Here is a 25,233-nt window from a genome sequence, read left to right on the forward strand (position 1 = left end):
GTCTCTTTTGGGCTGTCTTAAAACACACACTCTCTTTTACACTTACACTTTTCTCATATGCTTAATTTTGCTAATTTTCTCTGCTACATAAATTGCCATTTTCCTTTTTTTGTAACGCCTGCAGATAGTTTTCGTGACACAATGCAATCTTGAAGCGTCACACTCCCTTTTCCCAGTGACCTGTGCTGACTTTGATACCTCCTCCTGGGTCAGGCAGGAAGGCATGCTGAGTGAGCTCTCTGCTGGCTGTATCCAGACCCAGCCTCTTACACAATGTAGCCTGCCTGGCCCTGCAGCAGGACAGCCCCTCTTGATCAAACCTTGGGGATTGTAGTGTGAGGGTGGAGATGAGAAAGATGGGAGGAGGTGTGTGTGTGTGTGTGTGTTGGGGGGGGGGCACATCCTGCGTGAAACCGCATCCTGAACAAGCATCGCTGCATCTCACTGTAAATAAATACTCTCTCCTCCGCGCAGCTTCCGTCAACTGTCACCGCCTTGGCTCCCAATCACCTTCAAGTCCAAACAGGAAAGTGCAGGGAGGCGAGGGAGATGGCAGATATGAGCTTTAATTTGCTTCTCGCTGCACTTTAGCCCGGGTGCACACCGCTTCCTATTCTCCTGCTCTGACCAGCTGCCCCGGCTTCGTTCCAGACCCTGAGTCCTTCCTGTCACCTTTCATTACCACATTATCCAGGAGGAGGCTCCCTGCGTAGCCGGGAAATCACCATTTGGTGGTAGTCCCCCTCCGTTTATGTAGCATTGTACGAGACATTCAAAGCCACGCGCAACATCCTCAAAGGAGCGCCGCTGCCTTGTTACCTGCTAATCCCCCGTGCATTATCGCAGGAGATGCAACTGAACAACAGAGCATGACGAAGGCAACAACTGAGACATGACAAGCTGCGAGTCCATGAATTGCTTTGTGTTGCAAGACTCTCCTGAGACAGGCTTCAGTGTGTGAATATCTATTATTTGATTAAGTATTAAAGGTCTGCTTGTTGTGATAACAAACCAACCTGCATATTACATGACAAAATGCTTTTCATTATAGACAAAACGAGGAAGAGAACCAAACCACTGAGCGAAGGGACTTTGTATGGTAGCAGCTCCATTTAACGTCTATACTGTTGTCTTATTCCCTATTCCAACTTTTCCTTCCAGGGCGAGAGAAGCCGGGCCCACAGTCCTCCAGCACTTTTTGCATTGTTTTATTACACTTGAATGAATTGAGCTGAAAATTGCATGCAGCTGCTGACTGCAGCGCATCAGTGTACGGCCTGGGCTTAGCTTTGCCCACCAGGCTTGAAAAATCATTCAGTAACTGATCTGTCAAGACTGTGAGCCACATCAATGCTTTCTGTCCGGGCGTTTGTGTGTTGTATGAAAACACACAAATGAATGGTCACTGACATCAAATTGGTCACATGTAAATTTGCATAATTTATATTTACAGGACACCAAACGAGGTGAAACATATTTTACAAAATTGTCAATTAAATGCACTTTTTTTCCACTGATAAATTGCATTAGTCAACTGGGATTAAGATGAGGACAACCCATGCCTTACACTATTTAATCCTAACACAAAACCTTTGTTAAAAGAGCAGTAATATTTAATTCTAAGCACTTTGCTGCTTTAGCAGTGATGACATTTTATGTGCAAAGGATGCAATGTGCGACCACTTCTATTCAAAACCAGACAAACAATGATCTGACGATGAAGGATGTAAGACTAAGCTAAATTTGTCTCACAGTTAATCATTCTGTATACAACAAAACATAAGCTGTTTCAGTAAAGCAGTTCCTCACTGTTTGAAACAGGAAGAGAAGATCACTGTTATTATTTTCAAAGCAAATTTGCAGTTAAGATAGGTACTTCATGCAAACTCATTCATGGGAATGTACTGCAGGAGAAATACAAAAATAGCACATGGCAAGTGACGGATATAAAGCCAAAGATTTAGTGCCATCTGTCCGTAGTCTTGCATTTTACATCTTATCAGAAATCAGCTGAATGTGATTAAGCGAGTTCCTCATGTATTAAAGCCTCTCTCTCTCTCTCTCTCTCTCTCCCTTCAAAGCGCCAGCAGTGTTAAGCGAGCCATTCTGCATAGCTGTTACATTTGTGTTAAGTTGTGCCATCTTGATCAGGCGGCTGCAGGCGCCCTCCTCTCTGCCTGAGGAGAAGGCTCACTGGCCAGACACATTACTTTAAAGAGCGGCATCTCACTGAGCGTGTCACAACCTGCCCGGGGGGAGTGTCTGCGAGTTTGGGTGTGTTTATGTTTTATCCTCAGGACCCCCGATTGTTGTTCATTTCCTGTACAAAGGCAAAATAAGCACACGAGGGCCAAAATGTGCTCTTCCTCGGCCTTCACCCACATCATAGCACTTTTCCGCACAAGTGGCTAGCCACAGATAATTATACAATTAAAATAATTTTCCGCATCTATCTGTCAGACTGATCTAATTCACCATTCGAATGACACTAATGGAGTAAGCCTCTTTCTCTCTCCTTACCCTTTTCCTCCGTATCACACAATGCAGCAAAGCCATCTGCAACGGAGGAAAACAGCGAGAGCCAAGAGGAATGGTGTTGTATTTGTTCAGCAGGATGTTAGTGAATAAAGTTAAGACCCAGCAGTTTTCATTATGACCCATAGTGCAGTGAGGAAATAGGGAGGTTCATTTGACTGTTGGTTCAAATTAACCCTTGGGTGAAGAAAGAAGAAGAAACAGAGTGACCCTCTTATTTTCTGAGACAACACTCCCTTCAACCAACGCCGACATTAATAATTCATCGTGACAAAATACATTACCAGAGAAGCTGAATGTGAAAAAAAAGGGTTGAACGTGACAGAAAAGCAGTCACATTAAAGCTGGGTTCAAACATTCGGCAGCGGCATGTGAAAAATAAAATGCTATCTGCCATTGTTTAAATGAACTGGAACATGCATTCCCAATTCAATATTCATTCTGAATCGTGTGTCCAGTGTTTGGTCTGAGGACAAGTGTGAAAAAAGACTGTGCCATTTGGACAGACCCGCCAAGGGTGTGAACGACACAGGGAGGATTTAGCCAAGCCTTGACCTGGATATCCTGCATGTCCGTCCACCCAGTGTGGACGAGGAACGCAGATAGGAACCACTCCTACACAAGTTCAAGGGAAATGCTTGCATGGTGTGGCTCTGTCCTTCCCAAACCAGCTCCACCAAGTACAATGGCAGCTGAGATGTTTTTGTTTATGAGCTATCCTGATGGGGATACACGTATCCATTAGATATGAGTCCACCGGCAGAGGGGGTCTAGTTTTAACCCACAAGCAAGTGCCTCATCAGCAGAGAGGATAAGTCTGCCTTTTATGGCAACAGGTCATAGACTCAAGCCATTGGCCACAAAGCCCACAAATGAGGCGTTAAGTGTCGTGGCAGGGCAGCAGAGAAAGAGGAGTGGAGAGATATGACCCTCTCCTCATCCATGCATGAATCTGCCCTCTGCCTCCGCTTTTTTCTCTCTCTCTCAGCCTCTATCACTCCCCCAACAAAAAAAAATATTGAAATATGCTTAACCACCCAACAACAGTGACCACAAAATAACAACTGTCACCTGCAGCAGAATTCATCACAGCATTGGTCATGTTGCTGCCCTGTAATATAATTTTTATAATTGAATATTAATTCTTATACAATATTAAGAGAGGTTCTATAATGGATGTTTTCTGTAATTAATTGCCAGATAGAGGCAGAGCCAGTGCGGCAAAGTTAAAAAAAAACACAACCTGACATGGAGATTGGGAAAGAGAGTGCGACGAGGGGCCTGCTGGGAAGGTTTCATCATCGCGCCTGACCCCCCCTGCTGCTGGCAATGGCAGGAGATGGGGGGAGCATGGAGGAGACAGACTCCTCTTCACAGTCAGAGATTTAATTGCACGCAGATTCCATTACCTCTGCACAAATGTCACATTCTCTTCTGATCAGGGGGCACGGCAGCCACTGGCAGCATGGCTGGCAAGCCGCCAGACGATAGTGCAGAAAGTGTTCAGCCAATCAGGGCTCGCAGGGCAGACAGAGGTGAGGAGCGGGACAGAAAGACTACAGTACGCCAAAGATATTAAAAAACAAAGGAGAGTCACGAGCACAAAGCTGCTGACGGTGCAACATTCAGGTAGAGGGCGATATGCTGTACACCAACAGATGTCAAATGTTTAATTGATTTCAGGTGTCCAATTAGCTGTATGTATGTCTGTATTATTATTACTATTTCTACTGCAATTATAATTATCATTATTATTATTATTATTACTATTACTATTACTATCACTTTACCGTATCAGTTGAAAACGGTTGGCAAATACAGGTGTATTTCATTTTAATATATTAATGAAACCATACTATAATGGCAAGCTCATACAAATGACATAACAAAATGACGTGGCAGTATAACCTGAAAATAACCCTTGATGCCGACTATTTTAATGGTTTCAACCACTAAAAACGTCATAATACTACATTCACACAGGAACAAAACTCATAGATATTGACAGACGGCTGTATTGCATTTTACATTGATGAAAAGAACCTCTGAGCTCATCATGCACCTTGAGGTTGAAGATTTTCAAGCATTTTGGACAATAAATCACTTTCAGATCAAAACATTATTTGAAAAAGTGAAACTTCCCATTTTTAATCTCACAATTATTTTCTAAATTAATCACTCAACTTGATTGGTCTGTTGAACGTCAATACATAGCCAAAACTGTTCATCATGTTCAAGAGGCCCCATTTTAAAATCCGATTTGAGAGGCTGGAACCACAGAGTTTTTGTAAAATCAACTTAAAAATGTATTGTAAAAAGAGTTGCAGATTAATCTTCTGTCAATCAAAAATTATTGACATGATCATCTTAAAATATCATAAAAACGCTTTAGTCAGAAATCCTTCAGTTCAAAGCTGAAATTGCAACTGTTGCCTAAAAATGTAACTGTAGCTAATGTTACTTCTGTTTTACTTTGATATATGAAGAGACACCGTAGAAAAGAAGCAACAGAGCAGCAAGTATTTCTCTAAACACACTATTATCATTTCCTAAAGCTAGCAGCTAGCTAGGTAGTTAAAATGACCAAGAGCATCTCTGTCAGGATCTTCTGGGTAATTATAAGAAGGTCACATTATTGTTTCATGCTTATTAATTTAAGAACTTCAGGACCTTCAGGATGAGGGGTTGTGAAGTAGCTCTGATGATTTTTAACTGAAAAAACAGCCATTCAATCGAGCAGTCCCAGACCTTTTTAAATTGCTGGCAAAATCGAACATGTGGGCAGCAATTCAGAGGCCTGGAACCAGTCTACACAAATACAATCCTGGATAATTTAGACAAATAATTGCAATATTGGTCAGTAAAATTGTAATTCGATATTTTCCCCCAAAATGTTCATCCCTATTCTGTACTATTAGTGTCTTTTTCACATCCATGCTCACTGGCCGAAACAGCTGAACAATTAAACCGATGAAAAGCTCAGAATACATCAGTTGGGATCGGCTTCAAGCTAATTATGGCCCCATACAAAAAAAGCCTAATAGTCAGACGTAACAGTGTTTCGGAGTGGCTTCACAGACAAACAGAACACACATTGCTGTATGAAATCAGAGACGGGCGAATGGGAGGACTGCCACATACCCTGATCACTGGTGCAGGACAGACTGGCACTCCATTCCTCCAATCAGAATTCGGCTCACAGTCTAGAGGGCAGGACCACGGGGGTTTCACAGAGGACACTGACAGAGAGAGAGAGAGAGAGAGAGGCACAGAAAGAGAGAGAAGGAAGGAAGGGGAAAGATACAACTATTACAAACAGGAAGTGAAAAGGTGGGGAAAGCCCCTACCCTGGTCCATTGAGCCCACATGTACAGAAATGACATAAGAACGGACAAAAGTAAAAGTAATCAGCGACAGTCACAAGCTTTGATATGTTATGACACACTGATTCCTGTTGGTATCTCCTGGCCTACATGCATATCAAGTTCTCCTCATACCTGAACATGCAGATAAGCAACTATGAAGGACAAGGCAAGATAATAGCAAGAGTGTTTGTATCAAAGTCACTGGTTTCTGTGGTTCATTTCTCACCATGAAAAGGTAAATGTGTCACAAAGTTGCCTTAAATAACGTGTTGGAACACTTGTGCTATACCCACATAAAATAAGTGCTGCATTTATTTCACATGGCTGTGCGTGTTCTCAATCATAGTTCAAAAATGGACATGGGATTGGAATTGTAAACAACCACACTTCCATTTACGAGTTGTTTATGTGTATGTTCATATATATTTCCTTCTCTTTAAAGTTGCCCAATAAGAAAAATAATGTGAGAAATAAAAAGCAATAACTGTCACTTTAAATATACTACTGACAAAATTCAATTACAGCAAGCTAACAACATAAACATGATGAGATAGTTGCTACAGGAAGGCAATTCATCCACTGAGTCTGATTGCATTCACATTAATACAGTGACCTACAAACCCTTCAGTGGTCTCTGCCTCGGTACAAACAAATAAATAAATAAATAAATAAATAAATTGTAATATTACATGGTTTTTTACATAAATGATGCATGACTTCCAACAACATCTGAAACAAGCTGGACGTTTTGTTTATTCAAAAACATGGTGTTAAGCTCAAAAGCATTCATCTGTAGCCAGATAAACAAGTGGAAAGATGCTAATGACTTCCAGATACGGTTCAGATCATGCAAATGAGGCAGCGGAATGGATGGCTTCTGGTTTTGTCCCTGTCACAGGAGTCACGGCTGCATGTGTGGCTTGTTGCCCTATGATATATGTGTGTACCACTTTGCTGTTTAATGTGGCTGCGTCTCCAGCGGCACAGCAAAGCAATTCAGCTCCCGGTTAATTGGCCTGTTCTATGAGAGAGCGTGTCAGAAACCAAATCTATAACTCTGCTTCTGTGCGTAGCGGTGCAGCTCTCCAACCAGACACAACAAACCACAGCCCGACGTCCCAGCTCCTCATAATTCACCAGTGTGGAATTCAACTAACCCCATTAGAGCAGCCGTTGTTTCCACAGCTCGTCCACATTCCTGGGCCTGCCATCGGCCCCAGATAAGACCCCTCTGATTACTCGGTTGCATCCCTGTCTTTACTCCCAAAAATATGTTGATCCCAACAGACAGCCCCCCCCCCATGGGTTTATGGCTGCACTATTGTGTCTCCATGCCCCTCACAAGAAACACTGGCTTCTAAAAGTCCTCTGACTTTCAGATCGACGACAAAGGTGCTTTCAGTGACTTGAGCTCGCCGCCACGTCTCCCACTTACGTCTTGTTCGAGCACTTGATGAGGAGATTCAAAGAAGACAGCATTTATTTGCTGCCTCACAAAAGGGATGTTAAAACAGCACGGGAGAGCGAACACTTAAGAGGGCGCTCGGAGTCTTTATTGCAAATTAACAAGCCCGGGATTTTAAAAAGTGGTTGCATTTTATTGTGTACCCTGTCCATAAAAAAGATGAACTAACCAAACACTTCAAGATATACTGCGTGCGTCGACGCCAGCGTGAAGTTACAGTTTTTTACCTCTGACAAGAAACCATTCTCACTTTGTGGCCTTTTGCATGCCAGCTGCTCAACACTCAGCTCACTCCTTCTCTGGAAACATGTGGTTGTAATCCCCCCCCCCTTTCACTCAAATTACAAACTATGTCGGTTTCTGAAGTAACTCCACATCCAGCCACTTTGCAGCATGTGTGTTAATTGCCACTTATTTGTGAGTTTCCAGGCAAACTAGACGGGCATTTGAAGCTGTCCATCCTTGTTGAGGAGTATGAGAAGGGTCAGAAATTAGCATCCGTCAGGTGCAAAATGATGGTTTTGCTATTTAAATCATAATGGGCCACCTGCTGCACACTTGAAAACACAACATATTTGTTGTATACTGTCACTGACAGACATATAGTTCATGACGATGAGACAGTCACATATCAGTCAGGCTGGGAGTCTTACTATAAATTATGAGCAAACCACCTTGACACTGACTGAAAATTGTTTTAGTATTACTAGCACAATTGATGCTTGTCTCATTTGCATATGTGTTTGGAACTGAGTGCATCCAGAAGTAGGTAAAATTATATCCTGCTATTTCAGGGTATTTCTGTGATAACATTTTTGACAATATGACAAAATATAAAGTACAACTTGCTAAAGATGAAGATTCTGCAATGCAATGCGAGCCAATGTAGTTAGCCTGCTTGGTTTAGAACTCACAATAGCATCTGCTTGATGTGATGAAATAAGTTTGTTGTTTGCCCCCTTTTGTTGTTACAGTCTTCATGCACTTCTTACATATTACCATGGTTTGTTGTCCATCTGGTGTTTTGTGCCCAAACAACCTCCATCATATCTAGTGAGTGGGACTTTATTGCATGGGAATCAATGATGAAGAAACATGTATGGCGCCTTAAATCTGTTATGCGTCATCATGTGGCACCATGGTTTACACCAAGGAACTTGTGTGAGTTTTCAAAAAGAAGAAAATCTGAGAGTGAAAAATGTAAGGGCATGATAAGCAATACATAAACAAGAGCTGATACTCAAAAAAGAGCACAGACTCTGCATCCATAAAGTCCAGCAGCCTAACTGACAGCCCCTCAACCGGAGTCAAGCTGGTGATCAGGTACTGCAGAGACTGTGACTGCACTGGGGGACATCGGTGCTGTATCGGATCAATGGCTTGACCCATTAAGTCACACCACTCCCAGTACCTCATCTAATAAGAGCCGGTCTCTGGGAACACCCATGGCTGACCCATGCTGCTGGGGACAATTACAAGAGAGTGGTCTTTCAGGGCCGACGCCCACTTGACCCGGTAGCGTAAAGAAACGGAGGAGATCCACATGATTTAAACTCCTCCCCAAGACGTGCTGACAAGGTTAGAGGGTCAACGCAGACATTAACAGGTCAGTGTGTGGCCCACTTGGGAACAATTACTCCCAGTCACAGCTAAGTGGACACTTGATTGAACACGACGGAGGCAGGACACACTTCCCACAGATAACAATCCCCAGAGCCATTTAGGATAAAAAGCCCTTGTGATACAGCCTTTATGGGCAAAATTCATCTTCCTTTTCCCTTTTAAAAGAATGTGAGAGTGTGATAGAGAGCCATTCTCTGGGAGAGATGACTCTCTCAAAGCATTACCATTTTCTAGCAATACTAATAGCTGCTTATGACACAGAAACAATTACAAGGTGACTGGGAGAAAAAGCTAAACAATGGGATGAGCTGTTAAGATTTCATTTTTCATTCATGGAAAAAACAGACATCTCGCAAAAGAAATTGTCGTGTCTTGCAACAGACTTTGCCAGAACACTCATATTTTACAATGAGGCTCAAAACAACAGCAGCGAAGCTAAAAGAAGTGAACACGGAGACATAAATATGCCACTGCCCCCTAAATCTCTCATCTCTAATTAACTGCGTGGGTGCTGCAGTTTTTTATGCTCTTCAACCTTTGACCTACTGACAGTTTGACCCCTCTCCAACCACAATGACTAAAACTTTGCCTCGAACATCTGGCCTCATGTGTAGACAGCAACACACACCCAACACAACTCAAAAACAAATAGTTTATGTGTTTCATCATAATGTGTGGGTTTAACATGTACTGCAGGAGGAAAAACTGAACAGATGTTTGGGGGTAGCTACTGCAGATAAAAAAGCAAACTTAGTAATGTGCATCTCTGTGTAAAATGGTCACTCTTGTCCTTTAGTCTCTTCGTACACAAATAGGGCTTATCGATTCGCCAACACATTTCCCCAGCATTTGCATAAGCTGTGTGTTGTTTGTGGTATTGTTTCTTTTTTTTTCAGGGGCTTTGTTTATTTATTTCCCTGCGTTAGAAAATCAGTTTCACATTGTCCCTCGATCTGCAGCGGTGGCTGGTGCTGCAGCTGTTGGTTGTTAGTGGCTGGAGATGACACAGTTCACCACTTTTCCAGGAGAAAGCCAGCCCAGAGAGCAGCACAGCTGCAGAGCAGGAGGCAGACTGCAAAACGCAAGGAGAGGAGAGGAGAGGAGAGGAGAGGAGAGGAGAGGAGAGGAGAGGAGAGGAGAGAAGAGAAGAGAAGAGAAGAGTCTGCGGGATACTTTGCCTTTTTAAGATAAGAAGGTAAAGAAATCACTTTGCTGACAGACTTATATCACTCTAGAGGCAAAGCTCATCACTTGCCTCTTAGCTCTTTTCTGAGGAATCAAGAAGCCCAACATTAGCAGCGAAAAAAATGAACTCCTGCAGAGAATCTCTCTCCCCTATCTGTCTATCCCGCCCTCCTCATTAACAGGGGCTCTTTTCCAATTTAGGACCCCCGAGGAACAACCTTCCCAAAGAATTCAGCAAAGTGACACACAGCATTAACCCATTTGCGCATGCAGAGTGCTACAGCAACAGGCTCACCGGCTGACCCGTCGGTTGTTGTGGCAGTCGGCTTTATTTCCCAGGACCGTTTTGTAACCAAGTGGGCATCATGTGAATACCATCTGGGTACCACTTATTTAAAGCTGGCAGAAGTCCCGTGGCAGCCAGCCTGGCAATGAGGAGAGGGGAATAAATTGCATCATTTACTTAACATGCATTTACCGTTGTGCCTGTTAAAAGCCCATGACTAAATAATTTGGTTTTCTCGTGTGCCAGGCTCTGCTGTCAGCCAAACTGCATTGTATGTGCAACTAACAGAGCAACTGTCAAAGGGCTGATGAAGGAGATATCGAGATGTTAACCACATGAAATCACATTCACCACCAAGTATATTAACAGCCCTGAATCCATTTACACCAAAGAAATCTCCCAGTGCGTTATGCACTGCACAAAACCCATAAACAGACAATAAACACATTGTAATTATAATGCCAACTCTTTAATTACGTGTGTCATTTGGGGATGGTCGGGCTCACTAATTGTCAGAGTGATGTGAAAGGATTGGGGGAGGCAAGAAGGAGATCAAGCCTCGGGCCCAATGAGAACCATATTCCCCACTCTCCAAGCGTGTTAGAAGGCAGAAAATTCAATTGGCATGGTTCCAAAGAAGAACAGTCCAAACAGCCTTAATCAGCAGGGACAAACTCCATGCAAATCATTTACATTTGCACAAGTGGAGAGAAATATCTAAGGTTTCATTTCCAGAACATGAAAGCAAGCAAAATCTTTGCCTCCTGTAACATCACTGCCAGATGTCTTCATACAAAAGAGAGTGGATCAGTTGACCACTGACCAACTCTCATGCTATCTGAAGAGGCGTGGAAGGAAAAAAAAAGCACCTATAACTCATAGCTGGAGTTAGAGTGGGGCACAGATTTCACTTGATTTAGTCAGTTTGTATTTTATGGCAATTCTCCTTTATTTTCTATAGCAGAAGCATGGATGACACGCTTTAATCCTATTATGCTGCCAGTAACCAGGAGACTTGCTGCAGAATGTTAAACTAACACAATGCCCCATAGTTGGTTGTCTACATAAACAGTTGACCCATCATCTCTGTTTGATAGGGATATTGTGTATTTTCACCTTTGCTGACTCTCATTAGACCATTTAGGTTCAATTTACAAGCAGCAAATGTTGTTATTTATGTTACCTTACATTGTCTCATGAATTATCTCTGTGAATTATTCACATTTGTGAGAAAATAGCTTTCTTCGTCAGTTACTAAATAATTATCAGAGACATTCGATAAGAACAGACTCAGTCCTTAGAGAGGACCAGAGCACATGAAAAAACAAGCTGCGCAGTGTTTCATCCATTACCTTCAGCAATTCCACGTTATTTTGGACATGAACAGAGCAACTTCATATGCTCAGCAGACAGACACTGTGTGTTCACGGGTTTCCTTGTGCAAACCTGTTGGAATTGATAGTAAATCCACATATATCACACACAACTAACTACTAGAATAGAAAGTGATGATCCCCACACAGATGATGAACTTTTAGACTTACATACTGATGACAATGCACATGCTCCTGTAGTTAACAACAGCGTTCTCTGTTTAGGTAAGAACTTGTTTTTCCAAGTCGGGTCACATGATCTGAAATATCGTCTCTTGTTTATGGATCAGAGTCCAAACAAGAAGTGAGCGGCCTTGAGTAGCATACAGCATTAGCATATACAGTACCTGTATATGGCAGTGGATGTGGCGGACAAAGATCACCGAGTGAATTATTGAAACCGCTGTGCACCCTGAAAACACTTTGTGAGATGACATCTCTCAGATGAATCATCAGCCAAGCACTGAGAAATGTCAGTTAGGCAATGAGAAACTGTCTCCACTATTGTTTACATATTGACTGGCACTATGTGGTTGGCCCTGATGAGAACAACACACAGCCTTCAATGGTATGATCTCACTTGGTGGAAAAAGAGCTGTCACCGTGAATCTGGTAGGAGGGTGTGGCATTGCAATCAATGAAGCTGGAGGGACTTAAACACAAACAAAACAAATCTATTACTGGTTCCACAGCATGAAATCATACATTAGCTAAGCTGGTTCCCGAACAGTCGGTCCTACGCCAGCCACTCTACAATTTACTGCTCAAATTGTTCTCACCTCTGCTTTTTCCATTCCTCTGTCTATTTGAGGTTCAACTGAACACTTCATTGTGGCCGGCAAGGTCTTTTACACAGGACCACTATTGATGAAAGAGATCAGAGTGACTGAGCGAAAGAGAAAGAGTGCATGAAGGATACAGGATTTTCATCTACTATCCATCTCATATTCTAATGTAGCCATTATGCTCTAAAAAGAGACTGCTCATCTATTCATTTTATGGGGAATTTGCAAAAAAAAGATGACACTGCAAGAGGGTTGGCTGGAGTGATTAAAATTCTTTGAATTAGCCCTTCAATCACTGCATACCACTGTGTGTAAATTACACAGAAATGCACTCAAAATCCTGGCCCAACTCCTCTCTGTAGCAGGATATGAAAAGATTGATTTAGTCATTTCTAACCGCGAGTTGTTTTCGGTGCGTGGAATTGATTGGTCAACACATTAAAAGCTTGTGCATCATGCACTCCATATAGACAACATGAAAAGGCTTTTAGAAAAATATCCAATAACTCAGGACAGCTGATTGCTTAAACCACACCATATTTGCAGCATTTACAACAGGTGCTGTAAATTTCCAACAAAAGGCTGTAAACAGTAAATAGTAAATGGTTAACAGTAGCAATCTGGGAGGAAAGTGTGGTGCAGAAGGCACTTTGATGTCACTTGTCAGTGTCACTCCATTACTCCTCGAGTTCACAAATTCTGTACTTGTCGACCGTGTTCATGTTGCAGGAAAACACTGGAATAATGTCAATCATTTCAAGGCAATGGGATGGTTCATGTGGTGCAAAAAATAGTTAACAGAGTACAGTGGGAATGAAAAAGCTCTCATGATTAAGGATAGCTTCAACAAAGCATTGCAGTTAAAAATATTTTCAGATATTGTCAATATACATTCACAATTACACAATTGAAATTTGAATTTTGACCACAGATAACTGAAAACTAAAATACCTACTAACCATAAAAAAGAGAATAAATAGATTGTGACAAATTTTGGTCTCTTTCATACACAACCTCCATATTTGATGTGGTGTAACACACACTTTCTACTCGTGTTTGACCAATATATAATCCACTGCTGTCACAGGCTAATCTCTGGTGCGACTGGTCGTCATCACCGTTGCAGAGACTCAGATGTGTAACATCATAGTTTTTTCTCATGCTTTTTACTATAGCACTTGGAACAAAATAAGTACCAAATAAAGTTTCAGTTCCAGTTCAGTTTCTCTCTCTCGCTCACCCACTCATACAATCTTTTTCTCTGTCTAGTCAGGTAGTCACTAAGATAGACGTCTTTAAGTGACAATGACATTCAACAAAATTTCCATTTCTAATACAAACATGTGTTCACCCATTCATGAGAGGGCCTTTTGAATTCATTCAGATCAGCTGCAGATGCTGGTTTGCGAAAGAGATGTTTAAAAGTTTATGTGTATGTTAGTGCTCCTGTGCAAAAACTCAACACTGAACTCCAAAAAGTCGCCTTTTTTCCCCTCACCGCTGTTGTTTTGTTTTTGACAGATCACGTTTTGCACATGAGCTACGTGGCTGTTGTTACTGCCTGCTGTTATGTCACCTGACTACCAGTGTGTGTGTGTGTGTGTGTGTGTGTGTGTGTGTGTGTGTGTGTGTGTGTGTGTGTGTGTGTGTGTGTGTGTGTTGCACTCTTACTGTCAAGAGGCACAGCACACTGGTCTCATTGGAAACAGGGGACTACTCCCAGCACAAGGTCATTACACAAAATGCTGCTGTAGCGTCCCCTTTAATCACTCCAGCTGAACTTAAGATGAATTGACAATGCAATTTTGATTTGATCAATCCTGCAGCTATAACAGATTAACAATGATTAATTTCATTACGTTGAAGTTTTGAGTAAGTGTGTTTTTTTCTATATGATATACAGTGCGGTTGAGTAAATTGCTTCAACTGCATGACCTAGAGAGTGAGTGAGAGAAAAATGAGTCCTGTTTCAGGCTAACAAACTCATTTTGAGACACGCTGCTTCTCTCTCCCTCTCTGTGAATTACTGGAACCAAAATTTTCGATGTGTTGATGAACGCACTGTAAAAATCAAACGGATACTTAACCATATATGACGACTAGGGTTGCAGCGGTACACCATGGTGTAAAAATTGATGGTTATCACACGTTCGCATATCACGTTTGCTTGCCTACAGTACTGAACTGTAGGACGCTAGTGTTATTTAAAAAAAACAGGACATAATATTTCGTGAAATTATCATGAAGCGTTGGTTCAACCAAAAAAAAACCCTCTGTTTTCGTTCCTTTAATCTGCATTTTAGCTGATAATAATAAAAATAATAATAATAATTGTGATACAGACATCCTACAGTGAAAATCTCATACTGCTGCAACCCTAATGATAATATAGAATGTTCTTGTACCATAACAATATTTAGCACTCTTGTGAGGAGTCGCAACTGTATTTAACTGGCTGTATGAAGGTAGCCTACGCAGCTGCTTCCCGCCCATGCATTCACTGCAACAGTAACTTTGCTACAGCGACACAGCTGGAGGATGCAATTCCCAGTCACAGACCTGGATCCAGATACTCTCACTTTCTACTGCTGTACCGACTGTTTCAAACTTGCCACTTGCTGCACGTCACACAGCGGACTGACGCGCTTGCTGCTCTACGGTTCTGGTGAGACCTTTGCAGGATCACATGCAGCCACTGCTGCTGTTGCCTCCCGTCAAAAAGGGACTTTACGCACATCCGCAGCATCTGATGCCGAGCCACTCAGTGAAAGCCAGAGATGTATCACTGCTGACAAGGATCCTTCTGTGGATGACACCTTTTCACACACGATACAGTTGCTTCAAGTACTGCAAAAGCGGCAAGTCTATATAAATCCAAATATCATCCAGATATTACTTCAAAAATCTGAAGTTGCAGCAACATCAGACTTGGTGTTTTCTACCATGATTCAACTAGTGTGTGTTCATAGCAATCTGGTAGGTGTCAGAAGCGTTGGTGGGTTGTTTTGAACACTGGGCTGGGACTTGAATTCATATGAATTTTTGGCATTTAACTAAAATCTTAATATTAAAATTGCTTCTGATAAAATGGCATCTGAGGACAACCTCATTCTTTTCCTCTGGCAGAGACACTAAGTTAGTCAGAAAATGATGCAATGACCTGAGGAAAGACTTTACTGAAAGTACCAAATGTTATGTGCTGTGATTAGAGTTTAAAATGAGAACAGCAAGGGGCACTATTATCTCACAATGTACAAAATCTGCCTCTAAAAGCCAAAATATATGGCCAGTCTAGGGGTGGAAAAATGTATATTGTAATCATTGCTATCTTGTTATTGATATGTCAGAGAATTAGAAAAAATAACCGGTAAAATGTTGACATAATGTCTGAGATTAACTAAAACAAAATTCTGTGATTAAATATTTTTTACAAGAATTCAATGTGACACATTTTAGCAAAATATTACCTAGTTGTTTAAAATTGAGAACTCTGAGGTAAAATTATAATTTAGGCATAGTTTGGCATAATTACAAAAACATCACTGACAAAGTGTTTATCTAGTCAGCACATGCAGCAAATGGTTAGCCACACTGTCTGCTTCAACACATAATTCCATCCCAGGCTAATCTATTGACCGAAATGATAAACAAAAAAAATAACTCCTGTGAAAATAACCTTCTCCAACTGAGTGGTTTGGGAATGGAGCCCCACCCTGTTTACAACACTGAGAACAAAAACAAACTCCCTCCAAGGAGCCCGGCAAATGCAAGTCACACACTCCAACCAATGCAGGCAAACAACAACAATGTCTGAAGACCTACTGGGAGAGCCGGCTATCAAACAACAGCAGCCTGCACACAAACAAGGTGCGCATCTCTGCGTGTTTGAGGGAGCGAATTGGACAGCGAGAGGAAGCGACTGTGAGAAAGAGGGAGACAGAGAGAGAAAGCGAGAGTTGGTGTGAAAGTGGAATTGAGTAGCAAACAAAGTCAAATACCACCCCCACCACCCAGTCTCAGGTCAACTGAATCATCAGGAGTCAGGGAAGATACCGTCACCACCTTCCATGAATAGCTCACGAAACCACATCAGTATGACTTCACCCTGGCAAACCCAGTACTTTGAGAGAACACTCTCCCTCAATATCCAGGGGACTCTGAATGAAGAGGTAATGAATCTCAGTTAACAAGGCCATTATCAGTGAAGGAACTACATCATCAGGAGGGACTCAAATCCATGAGGCCCTCACATCCACTGGCCTTTTATTGTTGCTATTAACTGCTCAGGTACACTGGTAACAACTGCACCAAAAAAAGCACAAAGATAAAAGTATGCCGCTTGTGATCTCACGCTGCACATCATCACAGTAAACAATGACACTATGTATGGGACACGGGCCCAATTAGCCATGTCTGCTCTCCGCTAGTATTTAAACAGCCTGCGAGGATGATAATAGTAACCTGCATACTTTCATCTGTGCTCCAGACTCATCAGCATGGTAGCACCTCTGCTGAAGCGCTGCACTGCATCTTGGGTAATTACTGCTTCCCAATTACCACCCAGCTGGTAAATATATATCAAATAAACAAGCAACAACCCGTCAATTAGGAGCACCCTTTCATAATGGGGGGTTCAAAATGATGTTTTATGTACAGACAGAAGAAAGCAACGTGAAAACGGAGCACTGAACTTCAAAGTGAACTTGTATCAGTTAACCACGGCTAAGAGAACATCTGAACCAAACGGTTTGTAAAATAATGAAATCACATGTGTTTTTTTGAGGCAATTAATATGTGCATCTAATTACAGGTGTTTTAATTGCCAAGAGGGCAAAATGCACAACATGGGAACAGTGCTGCTACACAAAGAAAGGCCTTTTCTCAACGGACCGGCGAAGATGGACAGTAACATTGTTGAATTCAAAGGCAAAGAGAACAGCTGCAGTAACAGTCTGTCAACAAAATTTGCATTGCTGCTCTCTCCTCATCTCCATTACTCTCTCCTGTCTCTCCTCAAGCCCACGGAGCTGCCGGCTTAGATCTGAGTACTCTGATGGCTTATCACATAGCGAGCAGCAGGCTAAGCCGGAGTGATGCGCCCAAAAGACATGATCAAAGCACACCAACTTTCCACCCAGCAATGATGATGGAAGAGCAGGCCCTGCCATGTTATGTTTCTTATTAGGCTGGGACTGCCAACTGAAAACACAGCCAAGAAGTCAAGGATGAGGCCCTTAAAGATGTGCTCCTGCAACCTCATTTTACATTACACTGCCTACTGTTAACAGGGTTTAAGTAATAGTCAGTGACATTTTCACATTAGTAAATGTCAGTTTTGCGACTCTCATTCTCCCGTTCATGTAGCATAATAATGATTTAACCTATACTCAGATTGTGAAAGCGTTTACAGCTCTAGGCATTCAGTTGTGGACAGGTCTTAAGATCTAAAACCGAACAGAAGAAGCTGCGGGATAGCACGAGCAGCCGCCGCAGCTTCTGGTTCCACCACTAGAAAGCAAAACTTCACAAACAGACAAAAACAAAATATCTAAGCACTGTTTTACTGAACGCTGATTTCTGGCAAGGGCAGCACAAAAATACCAAACCACGCAACTTAACATGAAAATATTCAAAAATGAGTTCAACCTTTACAAATTACAACTTTAAAGTGAGGCTGCTTCTTCCTCTCTAAAGTCACATTGTCTGTTCCAGGTAATTATCACATCCCACGTCAGTAAGGCCACCTGTTCAGCATGAACACCACCATGTGAGTTCAGGAATAGCTAAATTTCAACATTAACTGCACCAGGAACTCAGTGGTCAACACGTTATTTTCCTCTTCTTCTTCTTGCCAGAAAACAAAATGACTTACAGAAAACTGATGACAGAACATTATTAGGATCTACATCACTTCATGCTGTGCAAAGTTTTAGTCTAGACAACAAATGAAAGTGAGAGATATCTTTCCGGAGAGCCGGGCTGCAAATCAAATGTTGTTGTTGGAAGATAAACTTTTGAAAATACCGTGGGCATTCAAACAGAGACAAAAACCTCTTAAAGCAAAGCAACATGCAAGCACGTCATGCTATGTCAGAGCCATGACTAAACCTTCTCAGCGTAATCATTAATCAATGCATGTTTGATAGAAAATTCCCCAAAAATTAAAGCTGCGTCATCCATCAGGCCAGGAAAGCCACATCATAAACACACGCAGACTGACATACAGACTGGACAGCTGATAGAAGCAGGTGCAGAGGTTTCGCCTGGCAGCTGAGCACAGCTTGCAGCATATGGCTGAGCCCCTCAAGTCTGCACGAAAATGTTTGTAGCTTACCTGCATCATTCCCAAAACAGACAAGTGCTGTGCTATTAAAGAAACTTACACTGATTTTAAGTTATTGCACGCAAAGGCTCTTGCACACACACAGTGAGAAAGGGGAATTGTGTGCCTCAAAAAAACACCAGTATAGTATGTAAAGTACAGGAAGTACAGGAAGTACAGAAAGAAAGTACAGAAAGAAAGAAAGAAAGAAGAAAGAAAGGAACAAAGAAAACTTGCATTTAGTCTACCATTGACACAATTCATTTCATGAATTATCTAAGAATTTTCTAAATTGGCAATGTTTTCTATATTTTGTTTATTTAAATACACTTCACTTGAATAACACTTGACAAAGGTCTGAATATGAAAGATGTAAAACATCACATGTATACATTTTGAACAGGTTTGACAGTTTCACTACACTCCCTATTATAATCCTAATAAAGGTGTCAAATCTCAATGCAAATCACATCAGTGCTAGGGCTGCGTGATGTGAGGATACATATCATGTGACAACAGAAAAACATTGATCGTTTCACATTATGCTCCCTTTTATTTCGTTGCGTGTCAAATCACACTCTTTGCGGCGATATTTTTCATCACTTGGATGACGCCGACCGTTCTTCTGCACGGCACAGATGCAGGAAGGAAATTTAGATGAACACAACACAAACAAACAATGAGGAAAGCTAATGTGACGCAGAATGGGGTAATTCCGAACAGGAGGAGTCCGACCAGCCAAGACAAAACATGGAGCTCGTACCTAAAAGAGGGGCTACTTCTGTCCCATAGATTTAGCTATGAAAAGTCTGACACAGACCAGTAAACTGTACTTTGAAAATGATGCCGCAGTGCGACCCCACAACAGGCTGACACACCACTAACCTCTTTTACCACCTGCGCAAGAATTATATCAAACAGTTTGGAGAGAGTCTACGGATGAGTGTCACAAAAGTACAGTCGAGTGAAAATTTGCACAAGGGTTCAAAATGAAAGGAGAAACATAATCACATATGAGTTAAGTTCCTTTTAGCTGTTGAGTAAATAACTCAAATTGTAAAAAGATATAGTCCTTTCCATGTGGTTTTTCTATTAAACCTATGCATTCATTGGGTTTACAGAAAATGTGCCATGTCGTGATATGTATCTTTAGCTGGAGATAAAATGGTTAGAGGTGAACAATTAATGGAAAAATTATCGAAATCACAATAAGGCCAAGTGCAATATCCAAATCCCAGAAGCTGCAGTTTTTTGTAAAATGTGTCACAACATGCTGTTAGAAATGAAGCGTTGTGCTGCTGCAGAGATGGCCCGGCTGCAAACCATACTCTCCAAGTGTAAGGGAACACGCTTGTTGTCACCATCATTTTTTGGTGTGAAAATCAAATGCCAAAATTACCATTGGCACTAAAATCGTGACTCATATCACAATCGTATTATCTCACAAAATAATCACAAACCCTACATGGTGCAATGAGAACTCTGTTTAATTTATTTTCATCTTTCGTTCTAAATCATCTTCATCCTGTCGTGAGAAGAGGCCATCAGCAACACGCTCAGTCAAATCAGCTGATTTCTGCAGGGTTCTCAAGTAGCAGATGAGTTTTTACAAAAACATATTTTACCTAGATTAAAATCCAAGGAAAAATATGATGATATTACTCTGGGAAAACACTGAGCAAAATACTGTTTACTGGTACCATTGCAATAAAGCTGCTTAATATAGCAGAGGCTGTAGCTGGATGTTATGCAGCCCATCAAGCCTCATTCAAACTTCACTGCATGTAGAACAGGCCAATTATTTATTAACACACTACTACATTTATCTAAACACAACACACCCACAACTAATGTAATACACCAACTTGACAGACAAAAAAAATATCCAGGATACTTCAGTGTTTTCCAACAATGGACAATCTGCATCCCAATGTTGTACCGAATTGCTGAAACACAACATCAGCAGTAAATTCATTTAGTAACTCAAGTTAATTGATTGTTGTCACAGTCTCCCCCTTCCTTCCATGCAGACAGATGATATTTTTTGTCAGCATCCCTGCCTTTACTAAGGACAGATGACAGTAGAGGACAGTAATTAATGGCTACATGAGTTAATGGTCATCCTGAGCATTTTGCTGTCTCCATAGAGACCGAGGAGCTGCGCAGAGCACACCTGAAGCTGTCCACTCTCTGACCAATCGCCTTCCCTGGCAGGGAGAGCCGTCTGCCTGGGCACACCACAGGGGCCGGGACACACTAACCTTTACCCTGGAAATATTGTTCTGCTTTCCTTTGTTATCACTTCCATTCATGTAATACAGCACTAATGAGCGTGCTGCACTCGTATTCACATCGCCACTACTCTCCCCCTTTGTGTGGTGTGAATCAAACATGCAAAAATTACATGACAAATTCATTTGCCACAAAACTCCCTTTATTCATCTGTCACTTGCCTTGCTTTGTGCAAAACTGTTTCAAGCAACTGGTTTGAGGGCGTCTTGTATCTGAAATCAAATGAGGGGTGAAGCCGGCAAATAAATCTGAAAGAAACAACCCAGCGAATGCAGAACCTTATTCCCACACTGGACCGAAAATAACTCTCCTTATCATTCAGCTGCAAGCAAGGGTGCACAGTCAGTTTACAGCCCCTCCGTACCCAGCACAGGGTATTTCAATGTGTGTTCACAAATACTGAGCCGTCAGATGAAAGAGAGCGCCGCTCCACTCAGGGATGGGAGTCCCCACACTGAATGCATGAGTGACTGATTACTTTCTTACCAATTGAACCTCAACTCTCTACAAAGAAGAGCCTTAGCCCCAGCCTGAAGAGGCCAAACTAGAAACAAGGGCTTTCCAAATAATACAAAATCACAGATTGGTGCGTTAAGGATCTTGCGTCATTACAATGCATACAGCTGCTCTTCCTCAAATTTCAAGCTTTTTCACTTTCCCCCCTGCCAACTCAATTTATTCAGTTGTAGTATGGGGCAGAGAAAGTACAGCCACTCTAGTTTCTGGAAGCAGGCGCAGGGGACAGCGTTAGCCCGTTCCCATTAGAAACAGCAGAAGGCTGACTGTCTGTATGAAACAGCCGTGTCAAACGGCAGGGCCTGGAAAAGTTGCAAAGAAAGTTCATCCTGTGTTTTGAAACCTGGGTCAGCATTTGCGAAGGTCCATTTCTGCATAAGTGAGCACACAAACCCCAGTGCCTGTTCAAATAGTCTGCAGCTCTCTCTCAGGCAGCTCATGACAACAGCCCAGCAGCAGCACTGTTTGATCTCCAATGTTTTCCTTAATCTGGGTTGTCAAGGTTCGCTTGTTGGAGGCTGTTTACTTTACTTCTCCTACAAAAAAGTGTTTTTTTCCCCTCAGACAATGACTAATCCAAAGACCAAGAGGAGGGAGCACTGCCAGCAATAGTTGTTAAAGCTGCAGTTTCCCTTTTGTAAATTTTCAGATGGTTTCAGTCCTGCTGCTGCCAGCTGCAGACTTACTGTATAAAATATTGGGGTAATATTTCATTCATATGTGTGTGTGTGTAGTTGACCCTCAATAGACATACACAATCTGTATCTTTTTTATTTAAAATTGTGGGCTTTTTTGGAAATAAACTAATTCTGTCTGACTTGACAAATAACTAATAAATCAACACGAATTAAGTACATGAGACAAGAGTGTATAATACGTACATATACATTTAAAAGTGGCATAATCAGTATCATACTGGTGGCTGGTGTCCACTGGTCTGTCATACACCTGTTATAAAATGTTAATTAAAACAGAAAATACATCTCAAATATTCAGAGTACGGCTTGACTCGATTGCTTTGTTTTGAATGTGTTTTTATAAAATAGTTTTGCTCGATCACATTCCTTTGGACAGTGCATAAGAATAACATGACATTAGTAAAACAGAAACAATTTTCTCCACTTCCGCCCTGGAGTAACAACAGGTAATTGTTAATTGTTAATTTAGCAAAATTTAAACACTTTTATTCAGAAGTGCTAATAAGGTGCTCTGAAACTTCAGCTTATTGTACAGCTCAGAAAATGTCCAACCACATCTGACCCAGTAACTTCGCTCGAACTTGGAGCACTACAGTTAAATGAGACATATTTGGCAAAAACTTTGAATGTCGGAGCGACTTTAAGCTGTCACCGCTATAATTTAAAAAAAAAAAAAGATCCACCAAACCCTTAATGATAAGTACAAGTTAAGTGAAACGAGCTGAATATCCGCTTTAAAACGCATTGTCTACAGCCTGCTCGTTGTCAAGACAGGTCACGCCAAAACAGCCTCCAGTAACGCAAAAGATGGACAGCCAAAGAAAGGCTGACCTGCCGGTTAGTTAAAGCCGTGTTACACATAGAAGTGGAGTTAGGGGCTGCTGCGGTGCCTTCCTCTGTTCTGTCGGAGTTTGGAGGGCAGCTAACACGTGGGGAAAAGCTCCTTCCCTGGTCTTACTCCAGACAAATCACGGCACTCAAACTTCCCCTCCACCGTGCTAAGTTCAAAACTTCACGGCTCTGCTCTTAGCAGGTAGGGCGCTAATTGCGGACTGTTAGCGGCTATCGCTAACCAGCACTTAATAGCCAGCTAGGTACAAAGATGCGTTTCCCTCCGGGGTCTCGTGAGTAGCCTCAACTAAGTCAGAAACACAACTTTCCCAAAAAGTAGAGGATACAACACTCGTAGCATAGTTAGAAGAAACACTCCTGTAACAGCCGTCCGTTACAGCGACGCTACCAACCAGCCTACACAATAAGAATACAGGTGTTTGTTTATTTGTTTATTTCGCTAATTGTACCAATTCTAGAAAACAGCACAAAACACCGCGGACAAACTCCGTGTGTGTGCGAGCGTGTGTGTGTTTGAGTGCAGCAGCAGCAGCAGGTATCTAGACACGATACAACAAAGCTAACGTTAACATCATGATAATAGTGAAACTTACCCGAATGGAAAACGCTTTACAGCAGCTAGGGCGCACGCGGAGGGTACCGATTCGCTAGTATGAGATAACGAACCCGTGCACGCGAGCTTGTGTACCGAGAACGCGTGCAACAAATCACACCATAAACACCAACAATATTACTCCGCCCGCATTGGTGTTGGTGGCGAGGTGGGGGGACTAAGTAACTTAACTACAGGGAGAAAGAGATAATCTTACCGAGGGCGTCGAAAAAAGGCAAAATGTGGAGTTTCACACTCGCTGCCTCCCAGTCCGCCTCGCGAGGAAAGGCACGAGCTCCTTTCTTAATGTTGTTATTAGATTTTAACACGCCGAGAAAAGAAGGAGAAAAAAAGGAAGAATCGCGGATTTGGATGTTGTTGTTTTGATGAAGTCCGTGACGTCATATCCACCTGATGGGTAAACAACGCTGGTTGCATCGCAGATCCTTCATAGAAACATCATAGTCACAAGTACAATTCAGTGCACTTAGTGGGTCCTTTCTATGGGGAAATGTAATGATATGCATTAGTTTTAGCTGTAAGTGTGACAGGAGAGAGGGGGCTGTCAGAAAAACTAAAATGTCTAAGCTGACTAATTACAACTGAGGCAGAATGAACTTCTGTTATTTCAGAAAATTATCCTGGCTTTTCCCTTTTTTTTCTTTTCTTTTTTTGGATCTGAGGTTCATCATAACTGTTCCGAAACCTCACAGCAAAAAATAAAAATGAAATGAAATGGTTCGACATAGTCATCAAGTATGTTTGAACCTGAACTGTGAGGAGTTTTAACTATTAAGGGGGTTGGTGCTCTGGTTTTGAAAATGCCAGTGAAGATAACCAGAGTGCAGGTTCTTTCACTTTGGGGCTGTTATGCTTTCTCACATGTTGGCCAATTCTTCATAATATTTTCAAGGGGACATGGCTGCATCTGAATTTACACAAAGTTACTAATAACCTCTGCTTTTCTGTGGCTGAAAAGTTTGTGCTCACTCACAAACAGTTTTCCCTCAGCATGACTGTCACAAGAAGTGCAAAAACATTATGACAGTCATTAAAGTCTGCCGCTTGCTCCTGAAGATGAGAATTATCACGGGCCAGTTCAACAGTCCAGTTAACGCTCATTGTGAAGCAACATTAATTTAACCTCAAGAGAAAATATTTCAAGCCGTTTTTTGCCCTTGATCAAGGTCTGAGAAATACAGCTCATTTCGCTGTGAACGACATTGCATTTATCATGGCTGCATCTGAGAGGCATGCTGCCGGTGGACCCTCTCAGGAAGGCCTGTTTCTTAGTCGAGAGCGCCACCCTCTGACCATGCGCGGTCACAGGAAAAATGACTAGAA

General features: G+C 41.9%; 1 protein-coding gene across 5 annotated transcripts in view; it reads right to left on the reverse strand.

Moving 5' to 3' along the window:
* Positions 1-24,232, reverse strand: part of foxp1b (forkhead box P1b) — a 148,784-nt gene extending 124,552 nt beyond the window's left edge. For 4 of the 5 annotated variants that reach the window (XM_041962681.1, XM_041962671.1, XM_041962663.1 and 1 more), the window contains exons 1-2: positions 23,891-23,991; positions 5,677-5,774 (exon numbers count right to left, since the gene is read on the reverse strand). The gene's annotated coding sequence lies outside the window, so the exon portion shown is untranslated. Of the gene's footprint in view, positions 1-5,676; positions 5,775-23,890; positions 23,992-24,106 lie in introns of those variants that run through there. The other variant, XM_041962654.1, reaches the window with a different exon arrangement.
* Between the last annotated feature and the right edge of the window lie 1,001 nt (positions 24,233-25,233).

This window comes from Chelmon rostratus, chromosome 2 (genome assembly GCF_017976325.1).
Source record: "Chelmon rostratus isolate fCheRos1 chromosome 2, fCheRos1.pri, whole genome shotgun sequence".
Classification (NCBI taxonomy): domain Eukaryota; kingdom Metazoa; phylum Chordata; class Actinopteri; order Chaetodontiformes; family Chaetodontidae; genus Chelmon; species Chelmon rostratus.